Below are 23,198 nucleotides of genomic sequence, written 5' to 3' on the forward strand. Positions count from 1 at the left end.
ATTGGTCATAAATTAGAAATAGCATCTTCTCACCATTTCTCAGTTAAAATCCAAGTTCCTGGAATCAGTGTGCTTTTGTGGCTCAATTTGAAATATATCATTAGAAAAGCAGTTGTGATCAATTACATAATGTTATATATATAGTTTGTTTAAAGCTTCTTTTACCAGAAAGGAAATTTAGGCCCCCAAAAGTTGTAATTTGTCCACTGTAATACAGGTTGTGTCAAGGATAATATTTAAACCTAGTTCTCAAAATTAAATAATCTTTCAACTGTTCTATACTTTTCTTCCTATAAAAGCATCAAGTGCTCACACCTGAAATTCTGTGTTAAATTAATATTCATGAACTTAGGAGAAAGTAAAACAGATTGGAGATGTTGCAGAAAAAGTCAAATGTAGCTATACTATAGTGTGGTACAGGTGATCAGAGTTCCATTCCTACCCTGATTCTCTCCTTTGTGACTTTGGGTTATTTAGTTCCATCCTAAAAACTCCATTTTCCTCATTTGTCTGTGATGATAATATTTATGCTATCTCATAGGGTTGTTTTTGAAGAAAACACTTTATAAAATTTCAGTTTTATATAAATGTAAATAATATTAAAAGATTGGGGCAGAAGAGCTTTCTTATGAGCAGGCTAAAAAGTTGATAGTTGTTCATTGGAGCCTGAGGATGGTCTATTGCAGGGGTCGGGAACATATGGCTCTTTCTGCAGGAGCCATAAAGTCAATTTTTTTTCAGGCGCTGTTACAGGAGTGTGCACTGTGAGCACTGTATGGCTCTCATGAAATTACATTTTAAAAAATTTGGTGTTTATGGCTCTCATGGCCAAAAAGGTTGCCAACCCCTTGTCTATTGGGAGAAGCAAACTTTATTTGGATTTCAGAGTTCTAGATTCAAAACCCATATTTGATACTTACTAGCTGGATGACTTCAAATTTAGCTTCTATAACTATGCATATGTAAAATAAGGATAAAAATACCAATATTATTTTTCTCAGAATTGCAAGGATCATATAAAAATATACATAAATTACTCTGCAAATCTTAAAAGGAGAAGCTAAAAGTGAATTTTGCCTTTTTCTGGAATGATAAAGACGGGATCTGACTAAAATATGTCAGTTTTGCAGTAAAGGAACTGCATTGCATTCCCTCTCCCACCACCACCCCCCAACATGAAAGAGACAAATTTGGAACAAGATGAAAGACGTGCTTTATACACAGGCAGTGACCTCATAGAATGATTTAGCCATGGTGCTGATCAGAATGATGATAGAAATAGAATGAGGGTAGATAAAAGAGGCGTAGCCACATTCATGGAGGTCAGACCTCAATGATTGTTTGGAAAGTTACTTTTAACCTTTTGAGCCAGGGAAGATGATTGTGATTTCTCATATCATCCTTCCTGGTGATATGAAAAATAGTCCTGGTCTGTGGCCATATGCCAGTATTGCAGTTATTTTGTTCCATGAGCAACATAGTTTGAGATGGCTTATAGTATATAGATTTATCCATTTATTTATTGCAGATTTTAGCAAAGAGACAGGGATATGTAAGGACACAGAAGAAATGATGTAGTATAACTAGGGGGACTATCAGTGATAAGAGAAGAAAATTGGAAACTTCATATCTGATTACACTGGGAGCTTTCCAATCCTTGGACAGAATGATAACAGAGGGCTTCCTGTCCCAGGAAGAAAGTCAAAGGGAAGATTATGTCTTTCCAGGAATAGCAGCACCAGAGAATGACAAACATATGTGGGGAGTGGGAGAGGAATATGCCAAGGAGCTGAGTATGAACTAATGACCCCTGATACTGGAGGGTGATATTAAAGACCCCCCCCCTCAAAGACTGAGTGAAAAAGGGAAGATAGATCAGATATAGGGACAGAACCTCAAACTTGTGATTTTCGTATTTATAGTTATGAGATTAAAAAGACTAGGATTAGGAAAAGAAATGGGGCTTTTCCAACCCAATTAGAGTAATAGTCAGCCAGATGTTTTTAAGTAGCTAAGTGTTTTAAATGGTAATGCTGTTCTCTATCCTGCTTGGCTGAAGGTACTCATAGGACAGATCCAGGCCTTCATTACGGGCCAGAATCTTTCTTTCCAGCGTATCCAAATATTCCTGGAAATGGCTCAGTATAGCTTTAGGCTCAGGTCCTGAGAAGTATTCCTCCTTGTGATTACCCAGGAGTACCTGAGGCAGAGAAAGAAGGCATCTCAGAGTCATAAGCTTCAGGTTTGTAGACTCTCAGCTACCACTTCAAGTCCCTTACCCCTGGGACTTCTACTCTCTTTGAGGGCCCTGGCTCTCACCCTGTTTGGCTGGATCCGACTCAGAAGCCATACCACAGCCATATGGAGATTGGCCTGATAGACTTTGGGTAGTGTGGCCATCATAATCTCTAATGTTACATCCTTTGTGGTTGGTGGGGGCTGCTGCATAGTGCCTGGAGCATTAGGAGCCCAGGCATACCAGTCTTCTTGTTGGTAGAGAGAGAAGCTGAAATCATTCATGATCCCAGGGATTTTAGCTCTTAGTTCCTTTCCCCATGAAGGTTCTCTTCAGTCCTGAGGAAGGAATGTATCTGGGCCCCTTACCTGTCCCTGATTAATAGCTGAGCATGTGAAGATACACAAAGTGAGAAAGTGGCAGAGGTCAGCCCTGGATTAGAAGGAGAAAGGAAACCCTGGAAGAGAAAAGAGTTTGTGGAAGAAACTGAAGACTCAGGGAAAAACAAGGGCTGGTGTACTCAGGCCAAGATCTTTGATATATAGATTTAGGAAAATTTTTACTCTTAAAAGTTGTGTTATCAAATGTTTTATTTATCCCTTTATTTTAGAGAGATTTAGAGGGCGTAAATAATTTCTTCCAGTCATAATATTTTTCTCTGGCAAATCTCCTTACATTGTAGTAGGGTTTAGAATTGCATATTAATTGTATATAGTCAACTGCAGTAGATAGGGGAAAGGACCAGAAAGCCTAAAGATTAGAAGTGAAAAGGAAAGGGATACTGACCACAGGAACTTAGTCTTAGATGGATGAAATATCTCTCAATTTTATCCATGAGTAGAGGTGGTGAAAATGGTGGCTAGAGATCCTAAAATCTACTTATTGGCAATAGAACCCCACTGCCGTGTGGTGTCGTATGTTTTATGTGGGTCTTGGTGCCTTATGTTTATGGGCTAGGTTTGTTTCTGTATTGTTTGTAACCACGTGGGATAAGGATAAGGTACAGAGGTCTGAGATCATCTTAGGTGGCCCCTAGGCTTGGAAATATTTTCTGAAGGGTATTGGCACTCAGAGGGCTTTTAGAGAGGGCTCCAGGGAGGGGTTAGAAAAAAGAGGAGATGACTTTTCAATATTACAGATGTCACATCTTATCTCGGGCCTGAGCCCCACACAATCCAATCTCAGTGATCTCTCTGCACCAGGCCTGTAGCTCAAGGTCACTCTGTACAACCTTGTCCCCTGAATAATGGAGATGAACTATTCCTTGCACATACCTGCTCCCCAATAGAGAAAGGGATTAAGGAAGATCAGCTGAAGGACACGCTCTAGAGGCATGTCTCCCATGATCACAGAATCATAGTCTGAAGGAAATTTAAGGAACATTCTCTTTTATCCCAAACTGACTAAAAATCCTTTTTATATCATTCCCAACAAGATATGATTCTGTCTTCATTTGAAGATCATTAGTGAGGGGAGACCTGAGGTATCCCATTACCTTTAGTGTAGCTTTATATGTCTGGCAGCTGTTCCTTACATCAAAGTTTAGATCTTTCTCTTTCCCACTCTTTTCATTGCTCCTAGAGTTGCTCCTTGAGGCATCACAGAATAATTCTAATTCTTCTGCAGATGCTGGTCCTTTAAGTGATTGAAACTTATTCTGTTCTTCTCATCAGATCAGCAGAACAGAAAGTTATTCTGTTCTACCTTTTCCCCTCCCTTTGGATAATGAGATTCTTTGTCATTTTCTAGCCCTGCAGCATCTCTTCTATGCCTCTGACTTTTTATACATCACTAACATTAGTTCAGCAATCTCATTAGGATCATGGGATTTCATTGATTTGTGTCCAGTGAATAGAAATTGTCCAAAGGAGTTAGGTGCTCTCCTGCTATCTCTATGCTTGTCTTGGGTTTCAATTTCCTTCTCTCCATTTTTCTTCTTTCCAATCCAAGATCTTTCTTCTCTACATCATCAGCTCATCCAGCCATACAGGAATCCTATCCCCTCTCTGGTATTTTTTGCCCAAATGTAACTTAGAAAGCCTTTTATTATCTTTAACTTTGATCATCAGATTCAGATAATGTTGTTCTTGACACTGTTCTTATAAGATTCTTTTGTGTTCATTCTCAATTATCTGCCCTCTTTTATTTTAATTAATTAATTTTCAAGCCTTTACTTTCTATCTTAGAGTCAAGACTAAGTATTGTTTCCCAGGTAGAAGAGTGGTAAGAGCTAGGCAATGAAGGTTAAGTGACTTGCCCAGGGTCACACAGCTAAGAAGTGTCTGAGGTCAGATTTGAACCCAGTGCCTTCTCTTTCTAGGCCTGGTTTCCTTTTCATTTAAATATTGTTTCACCTTTATCTCATCTTTAATGTATTTCTATTTCTGTGTATTTTATTAGGTATTCATTTATTAGGACATTAACACACTGTACTAATATGCAGTTATAAATTATAGTATAACTACATGCATATAGGTGGTAAATAAATATACCTATTTTGGAAGTGCATGCTCAAAAATACTTTTTCATGATCACAAAAGTTAGGGAAACCAATGATCTAAGACAGGGGTCAGCAACCTTTTTGGCCGTGAGAGCCATAAACGCCACATTTTTTAAAATGTAATTTCATGAGAGTCGTACAGTGCTCACGGTGCACGCTCCTGTAATAGCCCCTGAAAAAAAATTGACTTTATGGCTCCTGCAGAAAGAACCATATCTGGTCCTCAAAAGAGCCAGATATAGCTCAAGAGCCATATGTTGCCAACTCCTGATCTAAGAGATTAAAGCCCAGCCCTGAGTAGTTAGTACAGTTTAGACTTTGTTGATTTCCCTATGAATCAAGGCATCTTTCTGACTATGTAAATCATCATGCCAGTTATGAAGGTGAGGGAAGATATGGAATTTATGTTCTGTCTTTGCTAAGTATCCTAATTGTATTGTAGTTGAGTGAATTTACTTTTGTCAAATAGGATGTGGTGCATGAGTATCTTATTTCTTTCCATTCCCAAACTAGAAGCGTAGTACTGTTAGGTTTGGAGCTTAACACGTGCTTTTTACCCTTTGCTCCATTTATCCTTTTCCTTTGAATAAGAAAAACCTTTTCATTGTCATGGTTTTTGTCACGAGTTGTTCTTCCCTGAATCTCATTGGTTCCAGTTTTCTGTCTTGCTTATTACCTATGCTTCCTGCATGTTTGCCACCTGCTTGATTTATTAGTAGTTTCTTTCTAAGATTCTGTCTTCTCTGAATTACTGGGTATCTCTACTAGTATTCTTCCTCCTTTGTTGTTCTCACTGTGTCTCTCCCTCTCCATCTAGATTGCTAGATTTATCTAGAACACTTGGTCCTTACTTTTTAATTCAAACTTTTTTTTGGCCCCATTTAACTTATTTCTTATATCTGTATATCTAAAGACAAGTCACTTAATGTTGCTGAGTCCCAGTTTCTTCTCTTGTAAAATGGACATACCATTCATAGGTATGAGTAATGTACCTTATAAGTGTGAACTATTATTGTTCCCTAGAAAGTCAGATAACATAAATAACCCTAACTCTTGCAATAACTTTCATCTTTTCAGATTTGTTTTTTGTTTGCCTAGTTTAGATTGTCTGGTTCTGGGTCCCCTCTTGCCTTTTCATTATTGAGATCCCTTAGCCCATCTTTCCCTTGTACTAGTCCATTCCTCTGCTAGGTTCCCCTTTCTCACCAGGAGATTATTTCCAGAGCCTGAGTGCATCATGGGCAGAGTGGATGGAATCCCCAGAAGCCCTCTGTCAGCAAGGTCATCAGGAGGGCAGAGGGATCGATAGGTCAGACAGGCTGTTGCCCTGCAGAGGATATCCAGATGACCTCCCCCACCAGTGTTCATCACCTGTGTTGGTTGAATGGGGAATTGGGATGGAAGTAAGGGCTGAAATATAGGAATTAGAAAGGAAGTTGGAAGGAATTCAGAGAATAAGGTGATTTTTTTTGTTTTTCTTTCTTTCTCATGTTCCCAATTATTTTTGGCCTAGACTATTGTAATAACTTTCTAACAGCCTTCTTGATCTCTAGACTCTTCTTGTCTGATCATTCTGTTAGGGTTCAAAATGGGTGGCCTCCAGAGGAACACATGAGACAATGCAATCAAAGCAGGAGAAAGCTTTATTGCCAGTACGCACTGGGGAAACTCATCAAAGAGAGTCCCGCCCCATGCATTCAGAAGAGGGAATATATATGTTTCTAGGATATAGGTGCCTTTGTCTTAGGGTGAGCTAATAGTTAGATAGAGGGAGTAGGGGATGCTTTCAGGTGCTGCAGGACATGATTCTTAATCTTCAAGGTTGTTCCGCTTAGGAGTTGTGTCCCTGGGCTGTCAGCCAAGAGTTGGGTCCCTGGAACCTTGAGTCAGAGAGATAACTGACCTGATTTGAGTCAGAGAGATAACTGACCCGCTTGGGCATAACGTTATCCAAAACCCCCTGCTTAATTTGCCAAGTTTAGTTTTTTGGCCATAATATTCTTAATAAGCTATAATATTTCTATAAGCTTTTTGCTATAACAATTCTTCGGTGTGGTCAGAATAGTCTAGATCAGTGATTCCCAAAATGTGTTTACCGCTCCCTGGTGGGTGCTGCAGCGATCCAGGAAGGCGGTGATGGCCACAGGTGCATTTATCTTTCCTATTAATTGCTATTAAATTTTTTAAAAAATTAATTTCCAGGGGGCTAAGTAATATTTTTTCTGGAAAGGGGGCAGTAGGCCAAAAAAGTTTGGGAACCACTGGTCTAGATAATGCATAGATTTGATGCTGCCATTGCTGTCTCCAACATTAAGTGGTTCCCCATGCTTACAAAATAATATACAAATATTTCAGTTTGGCATTCAAAGCCATCCCTAATCTGGCTCCATCCTGCCTTCTCACTTCATTTCATATTATTCACTTTTACACACAGCTAAACTATAACAGTTTCCCCATGTATGGAATATAATTTCTCCACATCTATGTATTGAAATCTTTCTCTTTCTTTGAGATTCCCCTCAAATTCTACTTTTTTCTATGACTCCTTTCCTGACATAGGTAGATTTGATCTCTTTTCTTGAATTTTACATTCTAAGCTGACCTTTCCTCTATATTTAAATTATCTTCTAATATATAGTGATTTCTATATCTTTTCCATTCTGCCAGATTGTAAGCTTACTGAGAGCAAGGCGTATTCATCTATTTACAGTGCCTTGTGCATACTTGATACTTAAATGTTTAATTAGATAAAAAAATAAAACAAAATCAGGTCATTGATTTGTAGGGTTAGGGGAGGGCAAAGTCTTCATGGGTAAAGAAGCCAAGATAGAGAGGCATGTCCCTCCTTAACTCCTCCAAAGTTTTCCCAACTCCTGGGTCCCACCCCTTCATACCTGATCAAAAAATCCCCCAACAGAGATGAGTGAGGTCTGGGCACGAGTGTTGATCTCCATAGTATAGCGGAAATGAGGGACCAGCAGCTGTGGGAAGAAGGTAGGTGGAAATGAGAGAGGAAAGCCTTGATCCCCCACAATAGACACTTGACCAGAATGATGCTACAGTAGAGGAACATTGAAACATGTGAACAGATGACATAGCTGGTCTGGGATGAGATCAGATTTAGACACGAGAATATGAACCTGATGACCTATCAAGGCCCCTTCATGGATAAGAAACAAGGCTGAGAAAGAGGATAGGACTTTTGAGGGTGGCAGTTCTGTAGGAAGAATAGCAGCAAAGGAAGGCTGAACCTGTCATGTTTGGTGAATGAAAGATATGAAGTTGATTGAAGTGAATGGTTGGTTTGTAGGATCTAATTAATAGAACATTATGAATACACTAGAGAGTAAGCATGATTTCATTGTAGGGTTTTGAAAAAGCATTTCTTGATCCATATTTGGAGGAAGTTTAGGATTCTGTTACAATTTTTATTCTCCCTTCTTAGAAGCTCCAACCAGGTTTTTTTTTTTGTTTGTTAGTTTTTGTTTTTTTTTAAACCCTTGTACTTCGGTGTATTGTCTCATAGGTGGAAGATTGGTAAGGGTGGGCAATGGGGGTCAAGTGACTTGCCCAAGGTCACACAGCTGGGAAGTGGCTGAGGCCAGGTTTGAACCTAGGACCTCCTGTCTCTAGGCCTGACTCTCACTCCACTGAGCTACCCAGCTGCCCCTCCAAGCAGGTTTTAATTTCATTTTCTCTCCATCTTTTTGGACCTTTATCATTATAAGTTGCTTTTTTTCTGTATCTCTGGAACCTCTTTCCTCATTACCTTCCATCTATGGCCTTCTTTCTTCACAAGGTTTTTTCATCTTCTACAGGTCTTTAAAAATATTTATTCATACTTTCATGGCTTCAATTGTCACCTCTGTTTTATAATGATAAAGACTCAAATCTACATCTTCAGCCTAGACGGTTCATTCTATCTCCAGGCCTGTAGCTACTAAAAGTCCGTTTCCTCTTGATGGCCTACAGTTAATTCAAAGTTGACTTGTCTACTGCCATATACATTATATGTCTCACAATTTGTGTTCCCACTCACACCACCTCTTTAGTGTCACTCAAGTTTAAAAGATTAGTCATCTCTTACTCTTTATTCTTCTTTGTTCCTCCACCTCTACTCATCCAGCCTTGTAATATCCCTGATCCACTGCCACCTTATTCCTATTCTGTTGCAACCTAATTGGCATCACTGTCTCCAGGGTCTCTTCACTCCACTCTTTGCACATTAATCTTAAAATACAAGTTTTTATCAATTGTTCTCCACTGCCTTGAGGAAAATGTCCAAAGTCTTTAATTTGATCCTCAAGGTCTCCTTGAATCTGACCCCAATTCCCTAACAGCCAAACTCAAGTTAATAAACTCTGCAATTCAGGTAGAGAAATCCACAGACTTCTCCCTCAACTTATGCCATGTTTATTCTTGCCTGCGTTAGGAGTATAGGAAGAAAGAGAAAGTAAGTTAAAGAGAGGGATCAAGAGAAAAGAGAAAAGGGGAGAGTGGGTGAGCAAGCAATAGGAGAGGGAATGTGAGAGGAAATGAGAGGGAGAGATTGTACCCAGAGATTTTGGAGAAGAGAGAGTATCTATTAGTTATAGATTGTGTTATGGTTTTGTAGGGATGTTATTACCAGAATTGTGAGTGTACATCTTAAACTTGAACCTCCTAAAGGCAGAAGCCACATCATTTCTTAAATCCTTTCAAGATTTCAGCAACCAGCATACAATTAGTGCTAGATATACACTGATTTTCCTCATTATTACAAAATTGTTAGATTTCTATAGTTGAATATTCTCTGTCCACTCTTCTCCATGGCCTGAGCTACAGTACATTAGAATGTAAGAACTAGAAAGATTCTGAGACATCACATTCATTTTCATTTCACTGAGGATGTAATTTTCCCAAAGATGCCTTCCAAGATACTTCACTCTTAAGGCCTCATAAAGAATGCTTAAAGAAACTCTACCTCTTAATGAAAATGGATGAGTATTTACAAAAATATAAATTGCCTAAATGAGCAGAACAAGAAGTAGAATACTTAACTTTATTCTAGGAGAAAAAATTGGAATAAGTCATAAATGATCTCCCCAAGTGAAAAAAAACCTTTTGTATATGTATTGACAAATGAATTCTACCAAATATTTAAAGAACAAGGAATTTCTACATTACATAAACTGTTCTGAAAGCAGGTCCATCAAACTCTCTCTGTGACATTGTGAAAATAGATAATGGAGGCACCAGGGATGTTATAATAAATCTAAATAGTTGTGGGTACACACACTGGGTTGTAGGAGAGACTGGACCAGGATAGGAGACAAGAGTTCACTGGATTAACACAGGAATGGCAGTTGGACTTAAACCCAGCTCACCCTAGGCCGGGGTATATAGAATCAACAGGCAAGGTAAAGGTTTAGCAGTTTTAATTATGTTCAACTAAAAGGTGGGATAGGGATTTCTATACTTAAAATCTAAAGGGCAAAACCACAGGGCAAGGGGAGGACTTCCCTACTCTAATCTTAGTGATCTAAGCAGACGGGGCCAAAGGAGCAGTAATGGAGTCTCTGGGTGGCTGCTTCAGACCTGGTCCTGCCAGACTTGACCAACACAGCTAAGGGCTGAGGGTGGCTTTGGGGTTTCTCACAGTAATCCACAGATGATCTCTGGATGTCAAAAGCCAAGGTACCCAAATAGAGAGGGTATGCTTGAGATGCTGTCCACCAGATCCCAAACTTCTCCTCTTTCCTTGGTGCTGCTCTGTTGTTCTTGTCCCCTTGCTAGATGCCACCACCACACAGGATCCCAGGGAAATCAGGATGCAAGGTGTCTTTTACTCTGAGATCTCCCAGGGCTAACAACAGTTTGTGCCAACCCCTAATGGAGTCTCTCTCAGGGCACAAGCCACTCCTTCCTGCTCCTTCATTCCATCTTGGAATGCTCCTGCCCTTCCTGTTAGGTCAACCTTAATCCTTAATTAATTTACTAACTAATCTTCCTCACAACAACATAAATATGATCTTGGCTACCAGAATGGAGGGAGAATTAAAACAAAGAAAGAAAATCATAAACCATTACCCTGAAGAACAGTGTTTTTATAATTTTACTAGCAAGGAGATTGCAGCAATATATCATAAAAATCACATCCTATGATCTGGCTAGATTTATGCCAGGAATATAAGACTGTTCCAACATTAAGAAAATATTAAAGATAACCATATTTTGAAAACTCAACAAAAATAATATTTATTCCAATAGATGAAAAAAGTATTTTTGACAAAATACAGCATCCTTGATAAAAACAAAAGAAAGCATAAAAATGGAGCTTTCCTTAAAATTATAAGTAGTATCTATCTAAAACCAAGAACAAGCATTTTCAATAATAAAGATAAGCTTTCTAAGAAGATCAGGGTGAAGCAAGAATGTCCATTATCACCATAATTATTCAATATTATAACAAAAACGCTAGCTATGGTAATGAGATAGTATCAGAAAATTGAAAGAATAAGTGTAGGCAAAGAGGAAACAAAAGTATTACTTTTTGCAGATGATATGATGATTTATTTAGAGAATCCTAGAGGGTTAACTAAAAGAATAAGCAAAGGGGCAGCTGATTGGCTCAGTGGATTGAGAGCCAGGCGTAGACAGGAGGTCCTGGGTTCAAATGTGGCTTCAGACTCTTCCTAGCTGTGTGACCCTGGGCAGGTCACTTAACCCCCATTGCCTAACCCTTACAACTCTTCTGTCTTGGAACCAAAACATACTATTGATACTAAGCTAGAAGGTAAGGGTTTAAAAAAATAAGTAAAACAATTTCATCAGGATTGTAGGATATAAAATAAACCCATGAATTATCAGCATTTCTACATATTCCCAACAAAATGTAACAAGAGGAAATAAAAAGAATAAAGGCACTTAAAATAGCTCCAGTAAATAAGTAAGTACTTGGGAGTCTACCTGCCCAGCTGCACACAGAAGCTATCTGAACATAATTACAAAACACTTCACATAGAGACAGATCTAATTAATTGGAGAAATATTAATTATTTATTGATAGGCCAAGCCTTTATGATATAAGTCACCGTACTACCAAAATTAACTTATTTAGTGCTAATACAATCAATCTACCAACAAATTACTTTCTAGAGCTAGAAAAACTATCAACAAAATTCATCTGGAAGAACAAATTAAGAACATTAGTTAAGAATATTAGAGGAGGGGCAGCTGGGTAGCTCAGTGGATTGAGAGCCAGGCCTAGAGACAGGAGGTCCTAGGTTCAAATCCGGCCTCAGACACTTCCCAGCTGTGTGACCCTGGGCAAGTCACTTGACCCCCATTGCCCACCCTTACCACTCTTCCACCTATAAGTCAATACACAGAAGCTAAGGGTTTAAAATTAAAAAAAAAAATTAAAAAAAAAAAGAATATTAGAGGAATCCATGAGAATTCATGTTAAGAATATTATAGGAATCCACGAGAAAAGAATAGGAAGGGGACCTAACAATACTAGATCTTAAACTGACCTTAATTCTACAAAATTATAAACATCACAATCATTCAGTATGAGGAAAGAGAGAGATTGATCAATGGAATGCCACATATAGGAGCAAATGAGCACAATAATTTAATGATCGATAAGCCTGGTGCAAGAACCCAGTACTTGACAAAAACTATTGTGAAAATTGAAAAGTAATCTGGCAGAAACTAGTCATAGATGAGCACTTCACATTGTATACCAAGACAAGCTCACAAAGCCTTCATGATTTAAAAAATAAATCAGGATGTCATAAGAAAATAATGGGGTATGGAAGAAATTGCCTTTCAGATCTATGGATAGGGGAAAAGTTCATGAACAAACAAGATAGATAAGAGGTAAAATATATAATTTTGATTACAAATTTTTTTAAATTTATAAGCAAAACCAGTGTAGCTAAAATTAGGAAAAAACCAAGAAATTCTTTTGGGGGGATCTTTGTAGGGATTTTTTTGATAACTACATCATTTCTGAAATTTTATATAGGGTCCTGAGTCAGATTTACAAGAGTCACTCCCCAAATGATAAATGGTCAAAGGTAAGTTTTCAGAAGAAGAAATCAAAGCTATCAATAGCCATTTTAAGAACTGCTCCAAATCACCAGTAGATAAATACTAATTGAAACAGCCCTGAGGTATTACCTCATACCCAACAGATTGGTTAAGATTACAAGAAAGGAAGAAACAAATACTGGAGAGGGTTGTGAACCCAGATAAACAATACATTCTGAGTGGAGGTAAGTATTCCATTTATTTTGGAAAGCAATTTAGAACTTGCCCCAAAGGCTATTAAACTGTGCATACCTTTCCACCCGCAATACCTCTAGTACCTCTGTACTCAGAAGAAGAAAAGGACCAGTATGTGAAAAAATATTTATTGAAGCCCTCTTTTGTGGTGACATAGTTGAGTAGATAGATGCACTTCAGATGGGAAATGGCTGAGCAAGATATAGGTTGAAATGAATAGAATAATATTAAACAGTCAAAAATCACAACAATTTCAGAAAAACCTAGGAAGACATATGAACTGATTCAAAGGAGAACGATTTAGACAATGACAGAAATAGAAAATCAATAGTGAAAGACTTAGTACCTCCTAGCAACATAATTACCAGACTCAATTTTGGCTAACTCATGATGAAACATATTATCCACCTCTAGATAGAAAAATAATGGATTCAGAGAACAGACAGGCAAAATTTCTTCTCTCAAAATTATGAACATGGCAAATGCAGAAAGTTGTTTTGCATGAATACATACTTGTAATGGGCTTTATTTTTCTTGCCTTTATGAAAGGGGGAAAGGAAAGAATTTGGAACTAAAAATTTTAGTTAAAAGAAACTGAAAATTCAGCTCTAACTGGATTTTATTTCTAGAACACCAAAGAGGCAATCCTTTTCCTTAGGTTCAGTAGGGTGGAATGTGAAGAGTAGCTGTAAGGTAGGTTTGTGGGTACCTTGAAGATGGGGTGTATCTCTGGGAGGCACCTCATGGTGGCTATAGCAAATGCCTCAGCCACCAAATGGGTCTTCAGCAGATGTGCTTGTTACAGTTCATGTAGCTGGAAGTCAGAATTTTTGACCCAGGCCTTGGCCAGGAGCCAGGTGAGGGAGGGATCTGAGGACTGGAAGAGTGGTGGGACTGGAGAGCCAGAGCAGGGAGGCTGGAGCTGGAGGACAACAGAATCAATATAATTATATCCCTAGAAGAAAAAGGGACCTTAGAGGCCCAGAGGAGGTTAAATGACTTGTCCAAGATGAGACATCATCAGAGGCAGGAATGTGAACTCAAGGGCTTCTCTTCTAGTTACTGCTCTAAAAAATTGAACTATATGGGTAGGGTAGGCCATTAGATCTCTGTGAAGGAAGAGAGGTTGATGAAGCAGAGCAGAGAAGCCAGGTCTTCGTCCCAAGAAATGGGTTGGTGGGGAGGCAGTGGGATGAAGGATCAGGAAGCTAGGTAAAAGGATACCTAGACTTCCTTACCTGAATGGCTATGGGTAGCAGCTTCCCATCAGGCTCCATCTTGAATATAACCAAGGGGGCAGCCAGATATTGTCTCTCCCCCTGGATCACATTGGATTCCATCCAACAGGGAAAAATCAGCTTCAAACAGGCAGCCCTCCTGGGGAATAGATTAATCTGAGGTCAAGGATCAGAGGTTTATCAGAGAGAATCAAAATATCAGCATAAAGGATTAAAAGTCAAGTCCAGGGGGGTTAAGTGGGTAAATAGACACAAATACACACACAGAGATTCTTTTGGGGAGGAAGGGATAAAGGAAGAATGAAGGATGTAGATGTATTACTATCTTAACCAAATACAAAAGGACTGTGACAATGAGAATGAATGACAGTTGGGATCCAACTGCCAATTAGACTAAAACATCCAGGGATACCTTACTTCTACAGGGAAAAACACAATAGGAATAAAAAACATTTTTAATAGTTAATTTAAAATTAAAAGGGGTGGGAGAGGTCACACTACTCTAAAACACTATGGGATCAATTCAGGGTTAAAGGTAAAGGTCTAGGAAATCCCTACACTACACTACACTATGCAGGCCACCTGGAGGAAAGGAACTAATGGGATCTCATGTAGATGGTCTTGATCAGTAGCTCAAAATGTTTCAGTCCCAAGTATATTCCAAGAGCACAGGTTCCAGCCAAATAACTCTTCAGAAAAGTCAGGGAGACTGATCTTGCTTGTCCACCAAACAAAACAATATTCTCAACCTGCTCTCCTTGATCCTACTAATTGAGATATTCCAGTTGTTGCTCAGAGATACCCAAAATCCACAGGCTCTCAGGTCGGTGGTTTCCCACCTCCTTCAAACCCTGCCCAACTGCCTTTTTATTTTTTTGAAAAGTTAACATGGTCACATAACTTATGCTCTTACTTTCCCCTTTACCCCACTGACTTCCCCCTCCCCCCCATGGCAGATGTGTATTTCCACTGGTCCAACTGCCTTTTTAGAGAGTCCACTGTGTTCAGCCCCTTGCTGTGTTCCAGGTTGGAATCTCAGCTCCTGCCTGCCTGTCTAAACTTCCAAATCTGCTTTTTAAGTTTATCTACAACGGGGAGCAGCTAGGTGGCTCAGTGTATTAAGAGGTAGGCCAAGAGACCAGAGGTCCTGGGTTCAAAACTGGCTTCAGACACTTCTAGTGGGATCTTGGGCAAGTCACTTTATCCCTATTGCCTAGTCCTTAATGCTCTTCTGCCTTGGAACCAATATACAGTATTGGTTTTATGATGGCAGGTAATAGTTTAAAAAAAAAAAAAAGGCACCCTGGTTTTTAACTGAGACCCAGACCCACAGAATATGAAAACTAGGAAGTCTCTTAGAGACCATCTAGTCCAATATTCTTATTTTAGTGGGGAAAACTGAGGCCCAGAGAAATGAAATTACTTGTCTAGCATAACACAACTACTTCAGTACAGCAGGAATTAGAGACCAAATCTGCTGACTTCATTTATTTTAGCAGTGTTCAACTCTTCATGACCCCATTTGAGGTGTTTGGTTTTTTTTTTTTTTTTTGTAAAGATATTGATGACAGTTTACCATTTCATTCTCTACCTCATATTACAGATGAGAGAATTGAGGCAAACAGGGTGAAGGGATTTATTCACACAACTAATAAGTAGCTAAGGCAAGATTTGAACTTGGGAATATGTGCCAACTAGCTGTCCCTGACTCCAGAGCTCTTTCTATTTATATTACACGGAGGCGTATTTAAGGACACTTTTGATTGGGTGGTCACGCTTCTCTTAGAAACTCCAAAACTATTTGATTTCCCTCTCTGATATAGTCTTCCTCCCCACCCAAACCTGCCATCTCCCTTCTTCCTTTCTCATTTCCAAAACAATTTTTTCTTTTTCCCCAAAAATATACTTTCTTACCTTTCGGTCTTCCCCTCTTCCAAACTCCCAAGCCCTTCACTCCCACCTATTCCAAGAAAATTTTCTTAAAATTTGCTTTCTCTGAGTACTGAAATCCAGGACTCAGATCCATTTGGAGAGTCTACATTTGGGGGTTAATCTGTCCTGGTCTCCGTCTGTTTCCTCTTTCTCTGTCCAGTTTTTATTATTAATGTTATTGTTATTATTATTACTATTATTATTATTTTGTTATACTACAAGTTCCCCAAGAAAAAGACTAGTACAAAAATAGGGTCATTTTATTCTTATGATACTCTTTTTTGTGTTTTACATCATCTTTAAGATTCCTCCAGAATGAGGCTTTACTTAAGGAATAAATTCTACTGTTGACTCCCTCTTCCAATTGTGCTATCTTAATTGATCCTTGTTTTTTCCAGGATTTAGTTATAATTCCTCAGTTCTGAAAATCAAGTTATCCTTATAGCATTTCAACCTATTCATTTCCCTAAACCTCAAGCAATGTGTTGTGTATGTTTAGGAATTCCCCTAACTTAAATTCCCTGTGTTCAGAAGGATGCTGCAAACGAAGAAAGACTAAAATAGAGAGGAGACCAAGAGGAGAGAGGCTACCTGGAACTTTCTTTCCAGCTGGATCTGAAGCTCCTCTGACCCTGAGGGGGATCACAAGTCTGGTGGGGAGTGAGGTGGATCTTCTCAGCAGTGTGGGGTTGGCCCCATTGAGAAACTGGTAGCCAAAAAAATCATCCTTCCAGGACTCATGCACCCTATCTGGGAGCAGAAAGAAGAGATCATAGCACCTCATGGGGCTCTCTAATCTAACTCTCCTCATAGTGCCAAGCATTTCAGACATCTCAATGCTCAGGACACCTTGTGGAGACAGGCCTCAAGTGTCACTTTTAGGGACACTTTTGGGTAAGATAGCCAGTGAAAAGGCAGCAGTGATAAGAGTATTTGCAGGTGGAAGTGAGGTGTTACTGAGATGGGGAGGAGTAGCAGAGATTGTCTCTGGATGGGTTATTAGAAAGGATCATCAAAGTTATGGAGTTGTTACTAACTGGCCACAGTGCTCTTGTGGTCCCAGAAGATTTGATCAAAATCTTCCAAACTTTTCCAGGAACTCAAGGGGGTGCCCACAAGTTTATGGGTCACTTCCATCAATCTGAGATAAGGAATAAAGAAATTAAATGAAGAATTAGATGGTTGAATTCCCACTCTACCCTTGAGCCCCATATCTGCCATTGTGCTGAGGATCCCCGGTTTTTGCCTCTGTTCTCATTCCTACCCTACAGTCACTGCCCCATTAAAGTCAGTCTTCTTTTCCTCATGGAATCTCATATCCAGGGGAAGGTCTTTCTCTGATGTTGCATCCACTGACAGGGGTATTCCTTTTATTGAAGTGACCCAGCTGGAGATCCATGAAACCAAAATCAATATATGAGTAAAGGGTTAAAAGTCAAGGATCAGTGGAGGTTAGAAGCTACTTAAGGGTCAAGAGTCACAGAGTAAATAAGATAGGACTCCGGAGTTTGAGCTACAGCCACTAAGAAGTCAGGGACAGGGGTATCACCGATATAATCTCCTTCTCTCTTCCAGCTCTTCTTCTCTGTGTTTCTGAAACAGGCCTTGGACATCCTTTCGCATCATCCAAGCTGGGAAGGCAGGGAAATAAATTCTCACTTACATGCTCCATCTCCATGCATGTGTTCCCAGGCTGCTCACTATCCCCTGACTCCAGTTCACCAGTTTCCTGAATCTTATTCCCGTTTCCTATTCCTCTGCCTCCATGTCCAGCCCATTTCCCATCCCTCTCTTTCCTCCTGCCCAGACTTAGGGCAAGTTTCCTGTTTTCCTGCATCCCTACCCCACTCTTCCTATCTCCTTCTTGCCTCTACTTCAGTTTTGTATGCTGTTTTTCTGTGCCCAACCCTCACTCACTCCCACATTTCCTGTTCTCCAAAACCATATTCCTCACATTTTCTGTTCCAGTACCTTTATCCTCACCCATCTCTGTCACCAGCTCCCTAGAGTCACACATGCTACATTTATCTTCCTTGTGTCTTCAACTTCACCCAGGTAAAACTATTTTTTTGTCATGTAACTTTTCTTCCAGCTACCTCTACTTCTGTCCTTCTGTCTTCTTGCTATACTCTGACTTCCTTGTGCCTTCCTCTTCTTATGTCCTCTGTCTTCCTTATGATCCTTTCCTCAACTACTTCCTCCTATTTTTTAACTTTAAATCAATTCACACCTAATCTTTGGTCAAGTCACATTCCTTTAATGAGCCTCAGGTTTGTTTTTTTTCTTTTAAGTCAGGGCATTAATTTGGATGATCCCCAAACTCCCTTCCAGCCCTAAGACCTCTGCCCTCTCCCTGCCTCAGCCTCCACCCTTCTTACCAGTGGCTACAGGCAGGCAGATGATGCCATCTCCCTGCACCCATCTATAGCAGGGGAACAGTATCTCCTTCTCCTCCTCCATGCTCTTCTCAAAGACCCAAACAGTTATGTGGTTGCAGAACCAGGCATCCTTCATGAGGAGGTGTATTTTCTGGAGCTTCACAAACAGGAGGGGACCCAGGTCTTCTGAGACATCAACCTCAAAATCCTCCATCTAGGGTTGGAGTGGAGGAGAAGGTAGGAGAACCAGGAAGTAGAAAACTGATTGTAGTTCACAGAATCAAGTCTTGTTTCCATTTTAAAGATGAAGAACCTGAAGCTTCAGAGGGAAAGGAACTTGCCTAATGTGATAAATATGGGGAGATATAAACCTAGGTCTTTTGACCTTAAGACACTGCCTGGGTATGGAGGTATAGAAAAGAAACTAACTTTACTCTGCACCTCACTGCCCATGCACACTCTTCACAAAATCTCAGAATTGGAAGGAGTCTGAGGCCATTTACTCCAACCTATACTTAGAGAAGAAACAAGTCACCTTTAGTTCAACAGAGGTAGTTACACTTGGGCAGGGTACTAAGTTACAAAAATGAATTGTTTCTGTCTCCAGGGAGCTTGTTATCAAGGGGATACAACATGATATGTAAATACAAACATTTTTTTAGGGGGGAAAGGAGACTAAGAACAGTCTCATGTAAGAGTTGGCACCTGAGCTGAGCCTTGAAGGAAGCTGGGGATTTTCAGGTTGGCCTGGAGCAAGGAACATGAGCAGGTATTTGGACCTTGGGTACAGTCTGGGTACCACCTCCCCAACCAGCACTCATCCAGCCTTTGCTTGAACACTTAGAGTCAAAGGGAACCCACTGCTTCTGAAGGCAGCACATTACCCTTTGGGATTTTGCTCATTGTTATGGAGTTTTCCTTCCCATTAGTCCTAAATTCATTTTTTTGTTTCTTTTATCCATTCCATCTAATTCTGCTGCTGTGGTTCAACAAAATGTGGTTCCTGCCTTGGAACCAATCCACAGTATTGATTATAAGATGGAAGGTAAGGATTATAAAATAAAGAAGTAGAGTAAGAAGAAACTAAATAATTAAACTTACATTAAAAAAAATGGGGGCAGCTGGGTAGCTCAGTGGAGTGAGAGTTGGGCCTAGAGACAGGAGGTCCTAGGTTCAAACCCGGCCTCAGCCACTTCCCAGCTATGTGACCCTGGGCAAGTCACTTGACCCCCATTGCCCACCCTTACCAATCTTCCACCTATGAGACAATGCACTGAAGTACAAGGGTTTAAAAAAAAAAAAAAGAAGAGAAAAAAAAAAGCTCCTACACATCTCCCTTTGTCTCTTCTTCTAGAGGCTTTGTGTCCCAGTTCTGTAACTGATCCTTCCATGATTTGTATATAGTTGGTTTTTTATCAGCCCAATTCTGGACTTTGCCTTTCTTCCTGTGGCCTAAAATCACATTAGATCTTCTAGTCGGCCCCTCACACTTTTGGTCTCTCATTGAGCTTGCTGTCCAGGTTTGCATATGAACTAACTTTTATCCATACCTCCCTAGTTTGGTACTCGTTAAGTTGATTATTTCAAGATAAATGTAGTTTTATATTTTTCGCTGTTAAGTGACATCTTACTAGCTTTATCCCAGGGTTCTAGTCTGACAAGACTTCTTGAAACCTCTTCTCAAATTGTTATCTTGCCCTCTAAGTTTTGTAGCATCATCAGTTTGATAAGCATCCATTTTGGGGGCCCTTTTTCTAGCCTAAAATTTTAAGACAAAAATCAGTTATTTACACTTAGACAACAAAGACCAGATTCTCATCTTCTGCCCCTGAGAGCCACTGTCAGATAAGGATGTGATGAATATTCCTCCTAGCATTGGAGGTATTCAAGCACAAATGACTCCTTACTCCCCTGTTTGATCTTGGGCTTCAGTTTCCTCATTTTCAAAGTGAAGGAGGTAGATTAGACAAACATAGTGTAAAGATGTGGTTGTTACTTCCTATTTTGTCAACTGAATTAAATCTTTCAAGTTGCTTCTGTCTCTAATAGTCTATTTACCCATTAGATATGCTGTGGGGTGATGTCTGGGATTGGTAGTAGGGATCCTTTCAAATAAATATGTTGATATTTATTTAAATGACATAGTTTTATGAAAGGCATCTTTTTTTTTTTTTTAACCCATACCTTGAAGGTAGCTAGGTGGCTTAGTGGATAGAAAGCCAGTCTTAGAGATAGGAAATCCTGGGTTCAAATTTGGCTTTAGATACTTCCTAGCTGTGTGACCCTGGGCAAGTCATTTAACCCTAATTGCCTGGTCCTTCTCTTCTGCCTAGGAACCCATACTTAGTATCCATTCTGAGAGAGAAGGTAAGGATTTTTTTTAACCCTTACCATGTCAGACTTCCAAGATCCTTTTTATTTATTTGTTTTTAAAATTTACTTTTTTCTCTTTTAACAACAAATTTCTACATAAATTTCCCAAAATTATATGATCCATATTGACTCCCTCCCTTCTTCCCTTCCTACTCCTAGAGCTAATAAGCAATTCAGTCTCAGTTTTACATGTATTATCATGCAAAACATTTCTATATTATTCATTTTTGTTCAAGATTCTTTTTTAGAGACAAGGTTTTGTCAGTTATACATTTTAGGATAAATTGTGAATTCTAGATAATTTACAAATAATATGGTCAATTTGGGAATTTGTTTTTCTTCACTAAGCATTTGTTAAAAAGATTTTTTAAATGTGGTGTTAGAAAGTTGGGAGAGAATGAAGGCAAATTTTATGTAGCTGAAAAAACCTTTAATTTTTTTTTTAAATTTAAACAAAGGTGCCCACAGTGCAACATTGTTTCCCACTTCCAAAGTGCTTTTCCCAACTTCTTTTATAATAAACCAGTCTGGGAGAGAGACCAATTAGAGTAGGGATCTAATTCCCAAAAAGTTAAAGTGTTTTATCTGCATAGTAACTAACTCAGTGGTTGAGTGGGATTTTTCAAAACTCCCAACATCTGCCTCCAAATCTGGCATCCTTTCTACTCCCAACCCCACTCCATCGCTTTTTTGCCTTTTTGGCCTTAAATAGCCTTTCCTGGGTATCCCTGAAGGTTACTATACCTGACCATTACCTTTCAAGTCTTCTTCCTACCCAAGTCTATTGGCCAGGAGCAAGAGAATCCCAGGTGTTCCTTGGGTTCCGGTTTGGTTGTACTCCTGATCCCTGAGTAGAGGATCCTCATGACAGTGCACTACAAATCTCCAGTCCAGAGCTCTCTGATTTCTTGTAACCAATCATGATGTTGTTCACCTACATTACTCAGCTCCTGACCTCCCCTCCACATCCTCACCCCATTACTGACCTGTCCTCGAGCTGGCTGCAGCCATAGGCCCAGTTCGGCCTCTGCACACTGCCCCATCAACCATGAAGGCAAAGTGCGCAGTGTCCACATACATCCTATAGTGACTCATCCTTTCTGGAGATGTTGACAGCTACAAAAAGAGTAAGGGGAAATTAGTCTGATCCCTGGGCACTCAAACCCTTTAGTGGAAGAGCTCTCCACACACCTACCTATATTGCTTCACAGTCCCAGCCCTTAGAATTTAAGTTTCCACTGTCTCCACCCAGGGGCAGACCTGGAGGATGAAAATAGGCTGGGAGGGGAATCTCCTGGGGAGTCTGGTTTTGTTGTTGTTGTTTTGTTTTGTTTTTTATGAATTGCCTGGGTGGGAAATATGTAGGATGGATGCCTCAGTTTCCTCTTTTCTTTTCTAGAACTAATTACCTGAAATCTATGCAGCTTTAACCCAAGTGACTTCTCTAAGCATTAATTTTCCTTTAGAGGAAAATTTTTGTGCCAGGACATGGTTTCCTTCCAGCTCAGACACACTATGTTTTATGACAAAACCCACAGAATTCTGATGCTTTCAGATTTACTTCCACTTTCTTCACAACCCTCCTGTAAGTGATAGTTATTTTCATTTTGCAGACAAAGCAACTGGGGTGGAGTGCCTAAATGACTTGTCTACAATCACAGCTACAGAAGTGACTATTAGGATTCCTACTCTTGACTCAAGTACAGTGTTCATTTCAGTGCCCCAAAAGCTTTATCTTTTCCTACTCTCCAGCATAAGGGCTTTGAGGAATAAGTTCCAAAACCCTTTAACGTATGTTCACAGAAGTCTGGGCTTTAAGGAGTATGTGGACATCCAGGGATTCCAGGTGAGTTTGAGAAGTCTTGGTTAGAAGGGATGGTGATTGTTTTCTACTAGGCTTGACTGCTCAGCACACAGTAGTAGTTCCAGCTAAGCATTCCTCTCTATGATCTTTTTGTCCAGGGTGGCCAAATCTTCCCTAAGAAGATCAGGTACAGTCAGCGGTCCAGATCCTGAGAAGTATTCTTTCGTGTCCTATTGTGGAGGAACCTGGGCCAGAAATTAAAAGGGAATCAACTCAGATCCAGGGAAGACAGACAGACAGACAGACAGACACACACACACACACACACCAATATCTCTAGTGGGTCATAGATTTAGAGTGTAAGGAACCTTAAGGATCCTCCTAGTTTGTCTTTTTTTTTTTTTTTTTTTGCACTGAACGTGATGACTTTATTGATGGTACACAAGATAGGACTATGCTCCTCCCC

At 39.7% G+C, this 23,198-nt stretch overlaps 1 pseudogene; it reads right to left on the reverse strand.

Annotated features, from left to right (window-relative positions):
• Positions 1–2,020: 2,020 nt before the first annotated feature.
• LOC123247629 lies at positions 2,021–22,023 on the reverse strand (annotated as a pseudogene).
• Positions 22,024–23,198: the final 1,175 nt, after the last annotated feature.

The sequence above is a fragment of the Gracilinanus agilis genome, chromosome 4 (assembly GCF_016433145.1).
Source record: "Gracilinanus agilis isolate LMUSP501 chromosome 4, AgileGrace, whole genome shotgun sequence".
In the NCBI taxonomy this organism is placed as follows: domain Eukaryota; kingdom Metazoa; phylum Chordata; class Mammalia; order Didelphimorphia; family Didelphidae; genus Gracilinanus; species Gracilinanus agilis.